This window comes from Lygodium microphyllum, chromosome 26 (assembly GCF_053477565.2).
Source record: "Lygodium microphyllum isolate KBCC chromosome 26, Lygodium_microphyllum_v1.1.10, whole genome shotgun sequence".
In the NCBI taxonomy this organism is placed as follows: domain Eukaryota; kingdom Viridiplantae; phylum Streptophyta; class Polypodiopsida; order Schizaeales; family Lygodiaceae; genus Lygodium; species Lygodium microphyllum.
The window spans coordinates 32,557,072-32,577,292 of record NC_141160.1 but is presented as its reverse complement, the minus strand read 5'-3'; positions in this window follow the sequence as shown (position 1 = coordinate 32,577,292).

Below are 20,221 nucleotides of genomic sequence, written 5' to 3'. Positions count from 1 at the left end.
TTGTAATGATGGTGGTGGTGGTGGTTTGAGGTGCAAAAATTGAAGGGAGGAGATGTAGTGGGGCCTTGCCCTTTCTTGCAACAATAGGGGCTGCTCCCATGCTACTGTTGGGCTCGCCTTCTTATCATGAGCTCAAGGGATTCATCTCCCCAGCACCATGGGTCTCCTTGACAGACCTGTGCATGGCCTTTGCCATGTCTTCATCCTCCTTTCTCCTGAGCTCCTCAGCCTCTTCTTCTGCTCTTCTTCTTCTCTCCTCCTTGGATCTCTGTGATTCTTCTCTCACTCTCTTCGTCTCTTCCTCCTCTTTCCTCCTTTGTTCTTCTTCTGCCCTTTTGGATTCTTTTTAGGCTCTTTTGAGCTCCACCCTTTCTTCCTTCATCATCTCCTCTCTCCTTTGTTGCTGGGGCTTCATGGCCTTCTTCTTCTCTTGTGCTACCCTAGCCTCCTTCTAGGTAGCTTGCATTTCCTACTTTCCTTGGTCGTTGATGGTTCTCTCACTAGATTGCTCTACATCAGGGCGTGGTGACTGCTAGGGTGTCTCTCCTACCTTCTCTTCAAATCCTTCAGCTTCCTTTATGGCCTCTTGATGTTAGCCGTTAAGAATCCACCAAATCTGATCATGGATGCCTTAGAAGTGGGCTTCTTTAGTGTTGATCTAGCCATTGAGGCTGGGGATTCCCCTCCCATTTGTGTTGCACTTGTGGCTAGGATGGTGGCTGAGTTCTTGATGGTTTTCAAGACAAACCCATTCTAGTCCACTTCTTCAGGGGACCCTGTGGCTATGCTCTCCAGCAATGGCACACCAATTCTATTCATCAATGCGTTGTACCTCTGCCTCAAGAAGAGGGCATGGGCCATCTTTGCTTGCATCCTTACTTCTAGATTTGGGATGTCTACCCCGTCCACCATGTGCACATCATGCTTATTCACTCCTAGCATGACATATACATCTCTTTGAGGCATATTTTTGTCTTGACAGCCAAACCCTAGGGCCTTCTCAATCACTGCAGTGCTCAGTGGTACCTCCACTTGATGTTCTTCTTCTCATGTTGTTATTGTGCCATAGTTCCTTGCATGATCAAAACTTCTCAAGAACTCTGCACACATGAAGTAGTCCATTGCTTGCCCTCCTTTCTCCATGTACTTTCGAAATGCACATTTTTCCACCAGCTGCTTTATAGCCCGATAGCTTCATTCAAGTTCAGTGTGTGCTTGGAGGTGAATTGTTGACTACTACAGCCCCTTGTTTCTATAGTCAGGCCATATCTCATTTGTTCTTTCTCTATGAAGGGGAGTTTGCCACCTTTATCCTGCCCTGCCATTATGGGTTCATGTCATTTACCATAGTCCAACATTAGTATTCCTCAAATGGCTTTTCGGTAATAAGCAAGAAATTGATTTTGCTTCCATGAAGAGAATGAACAAGCTGAATTAAAGACATGAAATTTTTAGAGAAACAATCTATTCATTACTCTTTCCTGCTTCTTTGATTAAGCCTTTTTGTTTCCTTCTTGCCTATGTTTTCTTAATCACCTAATCACCTTACCTCCCCCTTGGGAAATGATGAGAATCCTTCCTAGGATTGGACATGGGAGAGGCAAGGCATTTGAGCACAGTATGGTGCTATCTACTTTGACATAAGCCAACCATAGAAATCAGGGTTGTATTCCAAGTGGGCATGATGATTGAGATTACAAGGGCTAGCACATAATTGGGTAATGTAAGTCAAGACATCAGATAGAAAATCATGCGAGTTAATGCGGCTAGCCAAATGTAGCTCCTCTTCTATAAGGATGCAATCAATGTAAGGGTGGACCTGGTTGTCTAGGTGTTTGTTTTGAGTGATGGCCAAGAACCTGAAAGAGGTTGGTTCTATGTAAGTTGTGTCATACTCAGTTGTTTTAATCACATGTCACTCCTCAGCATTTTTCATAACTTGGCAACCGCATTTCTCCCATTGGAGACGTAGGTTACACCATTTTTGTAAAAATGATGAGTCAGAGTCAGCAAGGAAAATGAGTTCCTCAAGCTCAATGGGTGACGTAAGCCTTTGGGGTTTGTGGTATGATGTTATTAGTCATTTGATGAGCGTGTGCTCTTTTGATATTTCACCATTATCCATCAACTTCTTTGCAACCTTGGGGAATTTTACGGTCATGAACTCGTATTCTTCCCAAGTGCATTATAAAGAATGAACATTAGAGGCAAGGGCTTCATCAAGCAAGTCGAGGTCAAGTCTTTCATAGCTCCTAGCGAATGTGGTGAAAGTGTTGTCGAGGAGCTTGATGCATCACCAAGTCATCTCCCATATTCCTAGCAAGGTCCTTGGTGACGGATAGGAACGAACGTTGCTTGTAGCAAGGCCTAAGACCTGCGGGCTGTTGTGGTGGAATCGATTAGACAAGGATGGTTCTAGGGGCAGTGGGCTAAACGATGGTGTATCTAAGGGTAACTCCGTAGTCTGATCTGTGTGTCTAGTGCTACTTTGTGGTACTGAGGGTGGCTCCACTGGCATAGATGGTGCGTTTCTTTCCTCTTGCGCAACCATTGGGGTGCCAAGCTCTCTAGACGCAGACAATTTTGAGGTATCAAGCTATTGTTTTGATCGATATATTGATTGGGGTTCGATGACCACAACCGTCGTGGGTTCTGTGGGTCTTGTAGCTTGGGTTTCATGGATTGTCACTATCTTAGATGGAGTATGGTTGCCTGGGGGCAAGGTGGCAAGCGATGGTTGTGGTTGGGCTATGCTTCTAGGATTTCCCTTCTTAGGCACCCATATCCAGGTGTTGCCTTTGTAGTATCCTTGGGTTCGCAATAGATCTTTGGGAATCCATCGCGACTTGATTGTGTGCCTATGTCGATAGAGTCGGGCTAGTCTCTTAGGTTTCGAATGAGAGTTGTTAGCTTTGCGGGGCTATGTTTGTTTGTTATGAGTAGGTCGCTTTTGGTGCCTTGGCACCCATTTAAGCATGGGATCTATGGCTTGGGGGATGGCCTTAGTTGGCAGTGGTTTTGTAGTCTGGGTGGGCTGTGATGACTCACAACCCCCTCCTTAGACTTGGTCCTAGGTAGCTCTATCGGTGGGATAGCAGGCTTTGGTGGAGCCTTGCTACCCTTGCTGAAAGCTGTCACAATTCGAATGTTTCCAATGGAAAGGTGAATATGCTATAGATTATAGTCCACATTATAGTGTGCTTGCTTCTTGAAATTTCTTCGTAACAACGATTCTTGACCTGCATCCTTCGTATTTGGGAATACATAGAATATGACTGGTAGGCTCTAAGACTCAATATAGATTGCAATCTTGCAATTACCTAAGAGTGCATATGACTTGTCCTCCAAATGGGCTGAGTTTGGCATTAGTGGGTTGCAACGATGGTTGACCAATGAGGGTCCAATGAGCATGAGTCAAGACATTGAAGTCAGCTCCCTTGTTAATGAAGGCATCAAATGTGTGTGTGCACTGGCGGGCGGTGGCCATGATACGCAGGTATGCTGGTGCCACTACCTCCTCATCCTCGTCCTCTAATTTGATGATGGTGGCTATGTGGACATTGATAAGGGCTTCTAGCATAGGGGGCTCATGTAGTCGATGTGTGGGAGAGTAGTACTTCTTCATGTGACTGCCATTAAAGGAGCCTATGCCCTCACCTTCAAGGGTTTCAAGTTCTACATTGCTTGTCCTACTAATGGTGCACACTCAAAAAGGTCCTAATCCTCAGAATTTCATTTTTTGCTTGTGGTCCTTTATCGAGTAGAGAAAAACAAGGTCTCCCTACTCAAAGTCATGTTAGTTGACGTGCTTGTCGAACCACATCTTCCATCGTGCTTTCTCACAAATTAGGGTGTGGGTGGCTAGGAGACGAGTCTCAGTAAGTTGTTCCAATTCCATGAGACGGTTGGTCCATACTTCCTTCCCTTCCCATCTCTCATGTACTGTTATCCACAAGCTCGGGACAAAGGGTCCTAATGGAAAAATGGCCTCAGTCCCATAGGTTAGCCTAAAGGGCGTTTGTCCCATAGCCATTTTATATGGTGTCCGATAGGCCCATAATGTTGCCATAAGTTTGTTGTCCCAGTCACTTCATGAGGTGGAAACCACCTTCGTAAGGACATTGACTAAGATCTTGTTCGTGGATTCTGCTTAGCCATTGGCTTGAGGGTATTAAGGTGAGGATTTTTGATGGATGATTAAGAAGGTTGAGAGTAGGTAGGAACCACCTCATTGAGGAAGTGAGCACCTTGGTCACTTACTAATTCGATCGGGAAACCAAATCGTGAGATGACCTGCTCCCACAAGAACTTCACTATGGTCCTAGTGTTGTTCTTGTTGGTGGCTCATGCCTCAGTCCATTTTGTAAGATAGTTAGTTTGGTACGATGATGTATCTGGCATGTGAGTATTGTGCTACGGGGCTGATGGGTCCAATGAAGTCGATTTCCCATTTCTCAAAGGGTTGTTGTGCAATGACAGGGGTCAACTCCATCTTATCCTTTCATGTAGAAACTTTAGTCCTTTGGCACTCATTGCAATGCTTTACGAACTTAGCAGCATCATGGAATAGGGTTGGCCACTACAACTGAGATTGCAACACCTTGCGGGATGTCGTATCCCTGCTGAAGTGCCCTCCAGTAATCCCACCATGCTCTTTGCTCAACACATCGTGCATCTCATGCTCACACATGCATTGCCATAACAACCCATCTTGCCCTAATCTGTAAAGTTGACTGGCTATCAATTGGTAAGGTTGGATTCTCAGAATAAGTCGCCTAAGCTTGGCCTTCATGATAGATCTTTCGGGTATAGACCGTGCTCTAGCAGTTGGACTATATCATCTACCTAGTACGGTGTTAGATCAGCTTTAAACAAATATTTCACGCTAGACAAGCTGAAAAGGTGAGCATCCACCGGAAAATCATCAACTATGCCTTGTACAACAACTTCTTTGGTGGGTATTCAAGACATGTGATTAGCCATGTAGTGCTACTCGCCCTTGTGTACCACCACAAAGAAATCAAATTCTAGAAGAAGAAGCAACCATCTAGCAATGCATCCCGTAGTGCATGGTTTATTCACAAGATACAACAAGGCTTGATGGTCTACAAAAAAGGTGAAAGGCGTAGCCAGGAAGTAGTGTCGAAACTTCTTTATAGCAAATACCATGGCCAACCCCTCCCTTTCTGTGGTGGAGTAGTTCATCTCCATGTCAGTGAGTTGTCTACTAGTGAAACTCATGGGGTAGTCCAGATTATATTCACCAAGCTGGCACAAGAGAGCTCCAATAGCAAATTTAGATGTGTCTATGTGCACATGAAAGGTGATGTTCCAATTTGGGGCTCGTAAGATTGTTGTAGTTGTAAGAGCCTTCTTCAGCTCCTCATATGCTCGTTGGAACTCATTAGTCCACTCGAACACAATCAACAGCTTATACAATGGCATTGCAATCAATGCGTAGTTCAACAAGAAGTGGCAATAGTATCCGGTGTGACCTAAGAAGCACTAAACTCCCTTATAATCCTTGGGCGACGACAAGTTGACAATGACCCTGACTTTCAAAAAGTCGGTGGCTATGCCCTTCTTGGACACCATGTGCCCTAGAATGCATACGTGCTTGACCCAGAACTGGCACTTCAAGGTTTTCAATGACAGGTTGTAAAGCTGGCCTCTTTCAAAGACTACTTGTAACTTTTCCAAGTGTTTTGCCCATCTAGAGTGCATGCATAGGTCATCTACAAACACCTCTAGCTCTCGCCTAAGCATATCCTCAAAGATGGTGCACATTAGATGTTGAAAGGTTGCAGGTGCCTTCATTAACCCAAAGGGCATTATGATATAAGTGAAGACATCCCACTCAATGGAAAACGCAGTCTTGTGCACTTGCACTTGTTGGTTGTATCCTGAGAAGCCGTCCACGAAGCTGTAGACCTCTTTACCTGCTACCCTTCGAGCATGTGCTCTGTGTATGGTAATGGATAATTATCCCTTTTTGTCGCAATGTTAACCTTCTTATAGTTCATGCACACTCAGATATTCCCATTCTTCTTTGTGACTATCACAATCAGTGATGCCCAGTCTATGTGCTCTATTTCATAGATGAATCTTGCCCTCATTAGCTTATCGATTCCCTCCTTCACAGCTTGGGCATGTTTTGGATTCATAGGGTATGGTCTTTGTTTTACAGGCACCATATCAGGGTCCATTGGTATGTTGTGTGTCACCACTCTAGGATCCACTCCTTTGAGCTCATCTAAGGACCAGGCAAACACGTCCACCTACTCTTGCAAGAGCGCAATGAGACTGGCCTCTTCCCCCTCAGTCAGGTCGTCAGCTATAAACATAGGTCGAGGCGAGCACATGATCAACCGCCAAGACCCACGGATCACTTATTGTTCAAGCGTTTCAAATGAGCACTAATGGCTACCTCTCACATAGCACATGATCAGCTATAAACATAGGTCGAGGCTTGTAGAGGCGAGCACATGATCAACCGCCAAGACCCATGGATCGCTTATTGTTCAAGCGTTTCAAACGAGCACTAATGGCTACCTCTCACATAGCTTATGCGCTATCCCTCTCTATGAGTGTAGTGAGCTTACCTTGATGCCCGATTGAGTTGCTTCCTCTCTCAAGCACTCCCATAGCTCCATGTTTCTTGATGCAAGCTCAAACATCCTCAAGCTTCCACCTCCAAATTCATCCTCCATAGCCACGTGCGAAACAAGAGAAGAGAAGAGAAGAGAGAGAATGGTGGAGAGCTTCACCTCCTTGATCCCTCACCCTCACACACTCACTCCATCACACTCTCACACTCCCTGCCTCAAGCACACACAAGCAAGCAAATAGAAGAGAAGAAGAGAAGAGGAAGAGTCCACTTTTCCACACACCAAAGAATGAGTTCTCATTCATCTTTTGAACTTTATTTACAAAGCCCTAAATCCCATTTGGATAGTCATCCCCTTTTTACATGGCCGGTCATAGCCTAGGACATTTTTTCCATTGTTTTCCTATCTTCCTAGCTTCCTTCCTACCACCCATCTATATTTACAATTTACACAAGTCAGAGCTCGGTGCTATTAAACTAAATCACGGTGTGCCTTGTGCTCTTTTACAAAAGTATTGACTTGTGCTTTTCCTTGGGCGCCTTTCCTTGATTTAGGACTTTTTCATACTTCTTGTGTTTTTTGATTTTTCTTGGCATGCCTTCGTTCTCCATTCCGCTTTTGCCTCGGCTCTGCCTTTTGCTTTATATTTTCCTAATTTTCCACCTTGTTTGTTTGAGGGTTAACATTACCCCCCTCCTAGTTGAGTGCCAGTCCTATGGGACTTGTTAGGGGATGAGTCAGAATCAGTTGTTGCTGGAGTAGCCAAGTAGCGCATTGAGTTTGTGTAAGAGTCAAGTTGGAAGGTGTGTTGGAGGGATTTATCGAATTGTGAGGCCCTTGAGTTGGAGACGATCCCTTGTCTTGGAGGGATTTCTGAACGTGAAAGGCCCTTGAGTTTGGATTGAGAGCCTTGGTTGTGAGAGAGGCTAGTGGGCGGACCTAGCATTGAAATTGAATATTATGTTGGATGGATCCGTCACCTAGTCCTGTGTGGTGACCTTCTTATGCACTGTTCGAAATAAGCTTCTTCATTCACTTTTCGATTAGGGTTGTTGCGTCCGCCCCCTGGTTTATTGGGTCAACATGGAAGGATGTCTCATAAGATGGGGAACACATTTCGTGGATGATGGGGTCACTAAAGCTCATGGGGGGCCTTCGGTTGTGCATTACATGTGGGTGTGTGACATTATCATGTGGTGCATTGTGTGCATGCTAGTGGAATGGAGCTTAGGGTGACAGGTCTAACCATAGGTGAGTGTTTCCTCCTTGGGTGTGTCCTGCCCTTAATGTGCTCTAAGCGTGACATTAGGGGTCAAAATGAGGCTAGGGGGTTAGGGATGGAGCCGGCCAACCGATGGCACCGGATGCACCTAACTTGATGACCCCTAGGTGCGATGGCTGTGGTGGATGTGCAACTTACAGTGGTGACATGTGATATTTTTTTCCTTTTTCTATTTTTAATATAATAATAATAATAATAAAGTTACATAGTGGTGACAAAAGTTTAATCTTCATCATCCGAGTGAGGTGGAGAAGGGGGCTTAATAGATTTACTAAGGAATCAACGGCTTTGGAGATACCCCTTGAGGTTTACGCGGACTTGAAGGGTGGTGGTGGAGAGGAATGGATGATTGCAGCGGGTGAAATGGCTATCCTTCATGTCCTCTAGTAGAGTTAAGCAAAATGAAGGCAATAGAGTGGCTTACATCATTAGCCGAGCCATTGGGAGGCCATGCTCTTGCAGGGTGGGGTCTTGCCTAAGGAGTATCCTAAGCAATATGAGGTAATTACAAGTGGTAATAAAGGTGGGGTCAGGGCATGAAGAGAATTGGATTAGAGTATCATACAAGTTTTCTGACGTGAAGATGAGGGCATCTTCATATGTACTACAATGAAGATTATAGATTATAGGGAAGTCATAATGGCCATGGACATTGGAGTCAAAATCCACTACCACCCTTCGAGGGTAAGGCGTAAAGGTTGGGTTGTTTTGCTCGAAGGGTTGAGTGTTGCAAAAGGCCATCCAAGTGTCTAGGTTGGTGTCACAAACCCTTCTTCTCCATGTAGGTTGGCATTCGTAGCCGGGCATAGACCATGGTACTTCAAAAACTTTATTTTGCCAAAATTCGACGTCTTCTATGGCCCATAATGTGGGGTTCTGCTCTCTCTCCTCCAATCATCTTTTTTTGAGCTTGCTTTCAATGTTAATCACCTCCTCCACCACCTTGATAGGTAACACTCTACGCAGGGTGGTGGGGAATCGAAAGTTGAGGTCAAAGGGGCTCCTAGCCATTTCTTACCTCTCCCAGATTATGAGGTCAGTGTGAAAGCTTGTTGGGGTGTCGTCTACACATGGTGGGATAGGTGCCTGGGGTGCCCTCACTCCCCTGGCATTTCATTTTCTCCTTGTCTCCTCCATCATTTGCTTTCTTCTTTCTCTTAGTGTCGCCTTTCTTTCTACGGAGGTGTCTGCGTGTTGTTGCTCTTCATCAGGTCTCAGGGAAGGAGGTGGTGGGACAAGCTCATCTTCATGTGATCCCATTTTAAAGTTCATGTCCACCTCCCTTTCCTAGCTTGGCTCTTGCTGCTCCTCTTTGAGGAACCCGAGTGCGTCCACTTCCTATGCTCCACTAGATTATGGCGGCATTTGCAGTCTAGCTTCAGTGCCCTACGAGCCATTCCCAGTTTCTTTTTCACTGCCTCCATGGACTCTCCCTCTATTGCTTGGGTGACGTCCAATAGGGTTTCTAGGAAGGCATGTTGTTGGGTGTGGAAGCTCACTTAGGTGGCCTCTGCTCTGCTTTCGACAAGTATCTTTTCTTTGTTGGCTTGAGTGAGGCGATGCGCCAAATACCATTTTTTCATTCTGATTGGCCCATTCCTCCGCCCTCTTGTTCATGTCTTCAAGGCTTTCCCCCTACCTCTAGGTCAGCACTGTCAGCCTTTGTTCTTAGTCTTCCATTTCTACCCTTAGCTATTGCTGCTCTTCTTGTGCCAAGGTAGCCTCTTGGGTTAGTCTCTCCATCTCTGTTTCATACTTGCGAGCTCTTTCCTCCCTCAGCTCCTCCAGCTCTTCTGTGGTTGTAGTGGGTTTCTCCATTTGAGCTTGTAGACCTTTGTAGTGTGCTTGCAGACCTTTGCAGAGTGCCATAATCTCTTCATTGTGCTACTATAGGCATTGTGTGGCCTCGGTTTCTCCATTCAAGCGCACCTACCATTCAACTTCTATCTCTTCCTTAGCTTGTAGCTACTCTTTCAGCTCATTGACTTCCCTTTTGGCCATGGACATTTGGTGTGTCTCTCCAGCTAGAATGCTGCCATGGCCTCCTTTCCAGCTTCAATATATGCTATTGCGGTTCTCTTCTCCTCCTTGGCTCTCTCTATTTGAGAGAGGAGCTCTTTGACATACTCATCGTATTCTTTGGGTAGGCCTCTTTGTTGCCGGAACGGAGGTTGTAGAGCCTGCCACCTTTTGCTTCTTAGGGTCTCGCCTTGACTTAGCATTTGCCATAGCCGTTCTTTTGGTCCCTACCACCAGTTGATGTCATCATTGGTGTGGACTTTTACCTTGTCCATCCCTAGTAAGGCATATAGATCTCTTTTTGGCTTCCTTTCTACTTTGTTTTCCAGGTCCAACTCCTTTTCCACCAACTTTGGGGTCAATTCAATCTCTGGCAAGTTTCCTCCCCCTCATGCGCAGTTATGGTGTCGCTGTTTCTGTGGAAAGTCCTCAAGAACTTTGCACAGTGGAAGTAATCCACTCCCCGGCTCACTGCTTCCGTGTATTTCTATAGATTGCATTGCTTGATGATCTATCTTATCACTCGGTCAATGGCCACATCATCTAGGTTGAAGATATGCCAAATTTTGAACTAGTTGAAGGCTCGCATTTCCACCAAAAGTCCATATTTTGATTGTTCTTCCTCTAAAAAAGGCAGTTTGCTAGCCTTTTCTTAGCCTGCCATGATGGGTGGTTGTCGTGAAGCCATATTCACCATTAGTGGTTTTCAAAATAAGCAACAAGAAACAACTACATGCTTGTTGAACTAAAATGCTTATGTGCAGAAGTTGACTTTTCCTTCCAATAGCCTATTGATTTTAACTTTTATTGACCTTTTTCTTAATCACAAGTTGTTGCATTTTACCCTTGTAATGTGTGCTTTTCCTTTATTGTTTTCTTTATGTGTTTGGTTTGATTCACCTAACCCATGTTTGGCTTGATTCACCTTACCCCTTACCCCTTCATAATGAAAAGAATCCTTCCTAGGATGAAATGGTAGAGGATGAAGGGCCTTTAGCGCACAATCTTAGTGTTTTACTTTCACATGAGCCAGGCATAGAAACTCAGATTATATTCTAACTGAGCATTGTTGTCCATATCAAAAGGGCAGATGCCCACATGTGTAATGTAAGTGAGGACATCAAGTAAGAAGTCACTAGAGGCCACTCTACTGGCAATGTGCAACTCCTCCTCGGTCAGGATGCGATCTAGATAAGGGTATTCTTTAATGTGATCTTCCATGGGTCGATTACAGAGAGTAGTCAACACCCTATATGAAGTTGGAGTGACATAGGTTGGGTCATATTCCGATGCTTTGATTGTACATCGTTGTTCAGCATTGGTCATTATTTGGCATCCCTCTAGCTCCCACTGCAATCATAGAGTGTACCATTTCTACAAGAAGGGGAATTGTTGTCGGCAAGCCATTGCAACTTCTCAATTTCTTGATTTGTGGCCATGATCATACTCTTGCTATACGACATGATGAGATGCCGTTTGGTTGCTTGTTCCTTGGATACCTCGATTGCAATTAGCTTCGTAGCTGCTTCGAAATCTTTAATGAATACAAACTCCGACTCCTCCCAAGAGCAAGGGAGTGTTCGTACTTCCGTCCCTATAGGTTCTTCCAAGAGTCCTAGATCTAGTTGATCGTAGCTTTTAGCCAATGCCATGAAAGTAGCGTCCAAGCATCAGAGGCAGGTAACCAAGTCGTCCCCCATGTTTTTCGCTAAATCTGTGGCCAAGGTTAGAATTGAGTGCCGCTCATAAGAGGGTCTAAGCCTGGGTGGTGGTTGAGGTTTGACAGCACTAGAGAGGTCAGTAGCTAGTGGTTGTCGCTTGGTTTGCTCATGAGGTTGTAGCTTGGCCTCATGTTCGATGGGTGCGAATGTGGCTGTAGTTGATGTACTACTTGGTGGATTTGAGAGTTGAGGGGGGGCATCACTGGGACTAGATATGGACAATTTGTTAGTAACAGGTTGCGGTTTTGGTTGAGATATTGGCTTATGCCCTATGGAGCTAGGCTTTAGAGGTTCCATGGATTTAACAGCTTGAGTCGCTTGTGATTGGGGTGGTTCTGATGGGACATTTCATGTGGGCAAGCTTGAGGATGGTGTTTGAGAAGTGCCTTTGGATGTTTGGGCTTTAGGCAGTCAAATCTAGGTGTTGCCCACATAATAGCATTGCACTTACAACAAGGCCTTGGGGACCCATTGTGGATTGACTATACGCCGATGTTTATAGTTTTGTCTCGGCCTCCTAGGTTTCGGGCATGGATCCTTAGCCTTGTGAGGCCACGGGTTTCTATTCCTAGGGTGCACTCTCTGTTTAGGTACCCATTTGAGTCGGGATTCATGGGCTTCAGTGTTGGTTCTAGTGGGTTTCTAGCCTCGAGGCTAGGCAGGTTGTGACAAGTCCCAACCCCCCTCCTGAGATTTGGCAATGGGTTTCTCTATTAGTGGCTATGTGGAATTGGAAAGACTCACACCTCCCTTATTAAAAGCTGTAACTATGTGGACATTACCCACGGCTAGGTGGATATGCTGTGACTCATAGTCGACATGGAAAGAGGCTTGCTTCTTGAAAGTTTATCCTAACAATGATTCTGTGCTTGCATTCTTAGTGTTGGGCAACACATAGAAGATTACTGGAATACTTTCAATCTCGATAGAAACTACAACCTTGCATTTTCCCAAAACTGTGTAGGGTTGGCCTCCATAAGGGGTGAGGCTAGCAATAGTGGGTTGCAATTGTGGTTTGCCAATTTGGTCCAATGGTCATGAGTCAAGATGCTTAAATCGGCTTCCTCATCAATCAATGCGTTGATAGTGCATGTGCATTTAGCAGTGACTGTCATGTGTAGGTAAGCTGGTGATACTGCTTCCTCATCCTCACTGTCCACCTTAGTGATAGTGGCTACTCGTACATGGATGGGGAGTGCTGGCATTGGGGGCTCATGCAATGGGGGCATGGGAGAAAAGTACTTCTTTATGTGGCTGCCATTAAAGAAGCCTATGCCCTCACCCTCTAGGGTTTCCAGCTTGACGTTGCCAATTTGGCTGATGGTTTGAACCTTAAAAGGTCCTAGCCCTCAAAACTTTAGCTTTTGCTTATGTTCCTTGATTGAGTACAACAATACTAAGTCACCCCATTCGAAGCTGCATTGCTTGACATACTTGTCAAACCCGCTTTTTCATCTTGCCTTCTCGCATATGAGTGCATGGGTGGCTAGAAGCCGGGTTTCTGTTAAGCGCTCGAGTTCAATCAAGCATTTTGTCCATGCCCCCTTCCCATTCCATCTTTCTTGAATAGCGATCCTAAGGCTTGGTACGAATAATTCCAAGGGAAGGAGTGCCTCTGTACCATATGTCAATCTAAAGGGGGTCTGTCCTACCGCCGTCTTGTAAGCCGTGTAGTAGACCCACAAGGCCGCTATTAATTTGTTATCCCAATCACTGTATGACACAAAGACGATCTTGGTCAGAACATTTACCAATATTTTATTTGTTAACTCGGCTTGACCATTTGCCTAAGGGTAGTAAGGCGAGGATTTCCGATGGATGATTAGGAAGGAGGACAAGAGGTGAGCTATCACTTCTTTGATGAAGTGTGTGCCTTCTTGGTCGCTAACTAATTCGATGGGGTAGCCGAATCATGAAATCACTTGCTCCCATAGGAACTTAGGGGTGGTCCTAGCATCATTCTTTCTCACAGCTTGTACTTATGCCCATTTGGTTAGATAGTCGGTGACCACAATGATGTACTTCGCCTATGAATATTGTGCCACAAGACTAATAGGTTTTTATGGAGTCAATCCCCCATTTCTCAAAGGGTTGTTGTGCAATGATTGGGGTTAGCTCCATGCAATATTTAAATACATGGACTTTAGTTTTTTGGCGCTCATCATAATGCTTCACGAATCGCGTCGCATCTCACAAGAGGGTAGGCCAGCACAATTGGGACTGCAACACCTTGCAAGCTGTTGCATCTCCACTAAAATGTCCTCCTACAATTCCATCGCGTGCCTCCATCAGTACGTCATGTATCTCATTCACACACATTTATCTACGAAGCAACCTGCCTTGCCCCAGCTTGTAAAGTTGGCTAGCTATCAACTGATAGGGTTGGATTTTCAAGATAAGCCACCTAAGGCAGGCATTTTCTATCAGTCGTTCCGGTAGCCAGTGCTGAAGCACTTGAACTATGTCATTTGCCCAATAGATCATCAAGTCAGCTTTAAATAAATATTTTTTGCTGGATAAGCGGAATATGTGCGCATCCAGCAGTTCATCCTCAATGCCTTGTCTAGTCACTTCTCTCGTGGAGATTCGAGACAAATGGTCAGCCATGTAATGTTGCTTCCCTTTATGCACTACCACGGAGAAGAAAATTTCCAAAAGCAAAAGAAGCTATCTGGCAATGCGTCCTATGGCACATGGTTTATTAACTAGATACAGCAAGGCTTGATGGTCGACAAAGAAAATAAAAAGCGTAGCCAAAAGATAATGTCATAATTTCTTCATGGAAAATACCATGGCTAAGCCCTCTCTTTATGTTTTCGAGTAATTCATTTCAGTCTCAGTGAGTTGTCTGCTAGCAAAGATCATTGGATAATCCAGGTTTTGTTCACCAGGTTGGCACAACACAGCTCCTACGGTGAATTTCGAAGCATCGATGTGCACATGGAATGTGAGTGTCCAATCGGGGTTTCGTAGTATCGAAGTGGTGGTTAGAGCCTTTTTTAGTTCCTCATACACGCGTTGGCACTCCATGATCCATTCAAATACAATCAATAGCTTATATAGAGGTCTAGCAATCAATGCGTAGTTTAACACAAACTGTTGATAGCACCCGATATGTCCTAAGAAGCACTGAATACCCTTGTAATAAGCTAGGGATAGAAGATTAACAATGACCTTGACCTTTGAGAAATCTGTGGCAATGCCATTCTTTGACACCACATGTCCTAGGATACATCCATGCTTCACCCTGAACTAGCATTTCAAGGGGTTCAATGAGAGGCATTATAGCTGACATTGCTCAAAGACCGCTTGGAGCCTGCCTAAGTGTTCTTGCCAAGCAGAGTGAATGCACAAGTCATCCACAAAGACTTCTAACTCCTTCCTCAACATGTCTTTGAATCTTGTACACATTAGTTGTTGAAAAGTGGCTAGTGTGTTAGTCAATCCAAAAGGCATGACTATGTAGGCAAAGACTCCCCATTCAGTGGTGAATGTCTTCTTATATCTATTGTTATAATGCAATTGTACCTAATTGTATCCTGAGAAGCCATCTAGGAAACTATAGGCCTTTTGCTAGCCACTCTCTCTAACATGTGCTCGGTGTATGACAGTGGGAAATGATCTCTTTTTGTAGCTGCATTTACCTTCTTGTAATTGATACACACTCGAATCTTCCCATTTTCTTTAGAATGATGACTATAGGCGAGACCCAGTCTGTGTGTTCAATTTCATAGATGAATCCGACTCTCATCAATTTGTCAATTTCTTCCTTAATAGCATGAGCATGATTTGGATTCATGGGATACGGTCGTTGTTTGACCGGTGTTGCATCAGGTGTCATGGGTATGTTGTGGGTCACTATACTTGAGTCTACCCCTTTGAGCTCTTCTAGGGACCAAGCAAAGTTGTCTACATACTCTCGCAAGAGAGTAATGAGACTTGTATCATCTTGCTCAGCCAAGTCATCAACCATAAAGACAGGTTGTGGGGTCTCCCCCTCCCTGGCTAAATTGACCTCCTTGACCTTGGCGGGTCCCTCAATGGGTTCGCTTGCCCTTGTTGTTTGGCTCCCAGCAAGATCACCACCCTATCTCCCTTTTTGAACTTCATGAATAGTTTTGGTAACTCTAACAGTTTTCATTGTTCCTCGATCACTATTTCTTTGCTCAACATTTGTCATTCCTCCCTTAATCGTTGGCATCATAGGTGAATGGGTAGGTCCCCCTTAGTGCGTCTAGTCTTAGGAGGCCACGGTATTTCAAGATCACTATCTGGGATGACTTCCATTTGGAATTGAACTCTCCGTTTTTTCTAGAAGATGGGCTCTCTCCTATTGGTCGTAGCTCCGAAGGTGAGTCTGTTTGTAATAGTGGTGTATCACTTGGTTGGACTAGGCATGCCCGCTCACAATCAATTGCACCTTTGTGCTCCAACCAAGTTCGATCACAATCCTCGCGTCTGACTCCATCTCTGAGTGCACTCTTCTTGCATGGTCTGGGGTTTTCTTGTATTTGTTTGATTACATGCCCCTCATTGTCATACTCTAGGATATCGATTTCCTTTTCACTCTCACTACTGAAGGAACAATAGTCCTCATACTCATTGTCAGAGCTGTCTTCATCAGTTTGCTCCTGATTCTCGTGGTTTTGACTACTCCCTTCTTGTTGGTTGAGAAGGCCCAATTGTAATTCAAGTTCAAATCATGTACCTTGGACCATCGCCATTCAAGCTCATCCAAGAGATCTTGGAGTGGCTTAAGGGTCATCGCTAGATTGCCAGCAAACTTGTTGGTTAAGTATCCTAGGACCTCCTGGAGCTCACATCTATTGCTTGGGACTCAGAATGCAACATGAGTGGGTCTTCCATGTAGACTCCCAGTCATCATGCAGACTGGTACTGAAGGTGTGTCCTTGAACTAATCAATCGCCTTGACGGCTTGTTCTTACTCCTTAGTATTTGAGAACGGTAGGTCGATGGTAGCCAGAATGTGCATCTAATCTCCTTCCTCCTCAGGTCACGAGATATACTTGGTAAGGGCCCCATAGGATCCCCTAGTTTGTCCATCGCCCTTTAGCATGGTGGAGATGGCGTCTAGGTCGACTAGCGTAGTCTTCCAAGTGTCCATCTCCACTCTCACAGCTTCTGTTCAATTGTCCAAGAAGATAAGACCATTGCCCCAGTCTTCTATGACTCTTGCATTGTCCATCCAGGGTTGGCCTAGTAGGATGTTGTAGTCTACTCTCTTCATGACTATGAAGTCAATAGAGAACTAGATCCCTGCGATCTTTATTGGCCAGTTTTTTAACACTCCAAATGGCTTCACCTTCATTTCATTTTCTAGTGTGACGTTAAATCTAGCAATCTCGACCAGTGGGTTGCCCCAAATTTGGAGTATCGCACGGCTTAGTACACTCACTCGTACCCCTATGTCCAGAATCCCCTTTCTGATGATGTCTCCCAATGCTAGGATTGGCAAGACTGCATGCATTTCCATGCCTTCCCAAAAGGCATTAACATGCAGGGATGTGGGTATGGAGTGCAGAGTCAGGCTTGATATTTGAGTTTCTGCATCATGCTCATGCAAGTCTGTGGCAATTGGCTCATTTGGTTCTTTAACCCACTTCTTAAGCTCCTGCCATAGCATTGGGTGCTGCCTAAGCAAGTTGCCTAAGCTTAGAGTTACCGGAGTGGTCATCAGTGTATTAAGGAGGTTGCTAGTCACTCGCCTCTCTTCTAGGTCTGTGGTTCTTGGCCCAATGGCCTTGATTATTTTATTGAATTGAGGTGGTTTGTCCAGGCGGTTCAACTTGTGGTTTCATTGCCTCCCTTGGTTTTGGTTGTGGGGGAGAGATTGGGTGCCTATGCTTGAGAGATCATCGATCTCATTCTCTAATATGGGCTTAGAATCCTTTAGGTGCTCATGGGCCTCCCTTACACATTCCTTCACCTTCTTGGTGGCTTCAAGTTGGCGCTTTGGGTTGGGATACTCCCCAACCTTAGCACTTTCCTTTTCAGCCATCTAAGTCGTCCACGTCTCTTGTTCTGCATCAATGGCTTTCCCTCCAACCGGCAGAGTCGTGGCACTTTTGTTTTTGAGGGTGACCTTAGCATCTGGTCTCCTCTTCCTTCATCTCCAGCTCCTCTTTCCAAGTGAGGTTGTGTCAAGGTTGATAGGCCCTAGCAATGATATGATGGCCTGCTTCGTTTGCGCACAGGTCATGACATGCAACGAGATAGGTGTGGCCTCCCCGTTGAGTGTCTCGACACCTAACAACCCCAATGGAACCGATGGCTCATTTGCCAAACTAAAGGATGGTCTCCGCCTAGGGTAGTCGACAAAGAGATGAGTTATCCCTCACTCAGTGCATCTCAGGTAAGCCTTATCTCTGTTTTCTTGTTCCCTCTTGAGGCAGTGCGAAGAAAAATGTCATGGGTGACTGCAACTCCAACACATGATTGGTTCTTGGGTTTGCCCTCCTAGGCCTCTACCCAACGCCATCACCGATACTGGTCAATAGTCCATGAGGATAGCATTTCCTTCCTCATCGTACGACACATATGGGTTTACATAAGGCTCATCATTGCTAGGCTCCTCCACATAGTGGACTGGAGTGTCACTTAGTGGATCGGTCATGTTGGGTCTAGGTGACCTAGAGATACCTGTAGGATTTATTTCCATCCTAGGGATGGTTGATTTCACATCATTTGGTGCCGGAAGAGCCAACAGGACTTCCCTTCCAAATAAATTTGGTGGTCTATTCGCAGGAGGTGGAGTTGACCGTAAGGTTGCAGGTATGGGAGTCTTCGAGGTAATCGGCAATGCGTGGTTTCATGCTCGAACCTATCACAATTAGCACAAGGTCGTGACCTAGGGTTGTGACACTCAGCTGGCAAATGGTTTTTTCCACAATGCACACATTGGACATGTGGACACGTTGGTTGTCTCATCATTTCCTGCAGTTTGGCTATGTCCATTTTAATCTCTACTAGCTCTTGTCCCAACTCAATGCCCTTCCCTTGTCCTGAGTGCTTGAGTCTATTCTCTCACTCGGCATTGCAGCTCTCTTGGAACTCATGGCACTGGAGTCTTCCTGATTTAAGCCTCTGGACCCTCTTTCCTTGAGCTAGTCATCCACTATAATAGCTTCTTCAAAGACCCTTGCCAGTGCATCTTGCTGTAAGCTTGAGTTGCTGGCCAAGGCTTTGTAGAGCTCCTCGCTCCATATTCCGTTGATGAATACTGTGGATACCGCCCTTTTGGTCATCGGTCTCTCACCTAGGTGAATTCTCTTAAAGAGGCTCCTTATATGGGTCACATAACCTCGAATGTGTTGAGAATCTACCAATCACACCCTATGTATGGCCCTTTATATGGAACAACTAGGCTAGGATGATGCAGTTCATTCTAGGAAGAGAGATAGATCCCATAGGCACAATGATGTAGTATGCTACCAAGAAATCCTATATAATTATGTACTTGACTATCACTTTCATATGATGATAATGCAATAGTACTTGTCTCTTTCTATCAAGTGTCTGTGTCATTGTCAGTATTACACAAGAATGTCTTTATGAGTCCAAGTCTCAATCTTGGAACCTAATTCACTTGTGTAATAACAGTTATCTTCTTTGTCAATGTCATCATGAGTTCTCTCTTCATCTTCCATCCTCCATAGCTTCCGCAGTTTGCCATGCTCTAGATCCCGCATCTTTAACATGGTATCAGAGCTCAGCTGAGCATGGCTTAGCTCTTTTCTACTCTCTCTCAGTTCCTCTTCAACTCTGGTCACCACAGTTCCAGCCCATGACTTCATCTCTCAACTCTACCTTCACTTGAGCTTCCATGGCAGCCATAGCCAGCATCACCCTGTCAGCTTGAAGCTCTTATATCTCACTCCATAGGTCAAACCTCCTGGAGCTTCCTTTTGGGAAAGTGTTCCCCTGCTTCCAAAGCTTCTTCTTGACACATCAATCACTGAATTTGGGCAAACATGGCTTTAGCATTGTGAAAATTCTCAATCTTTTCCCTGTGTCTGCCATAGCCAGACAGGACCTACCTCACTTGGAGCTTCCATAACTCCTCAATCACGCCACTTTAGCTCCTGATTCCTTCTAGGGGATTGTTCTCCTACTCCAGAGGCTTCTCCCTAGCACATCACAGAGGCACATTGGCAACCAACAGCCTTGGCATTGCGAAAATTCATCATCACTGTCCTGATCTGCGCCGTCTCTGTTCGAGCTCTCTGCGCGCGCCGTACTGCCTGCGATCTGGTCGATCTCCATAGGGCTTTGATAGCCCTTGAAGTAAGCTTGCTATACATGTAAAAAGTTTGGGAAATTATCAATTATAACTTCTGCAATTTAAAAAAAACCAGGCCCCTGTCTCAGAAACCCTAATTTCACCATAGCCAAAATCTCCCAAACTCATTTTTCTTTCATTTTCTCTCTCTTGATACTCAACCCAAGCCTCTGTCACTCTAATCCATTGTGTTACTGAAGTTCCCAGCAAGAAAAAGATTCAAGAAGATAAGCATCAACAAAATCAAAGCATCAAGAATCATCATCAAGATCAACCATAGTATCTTTTGATA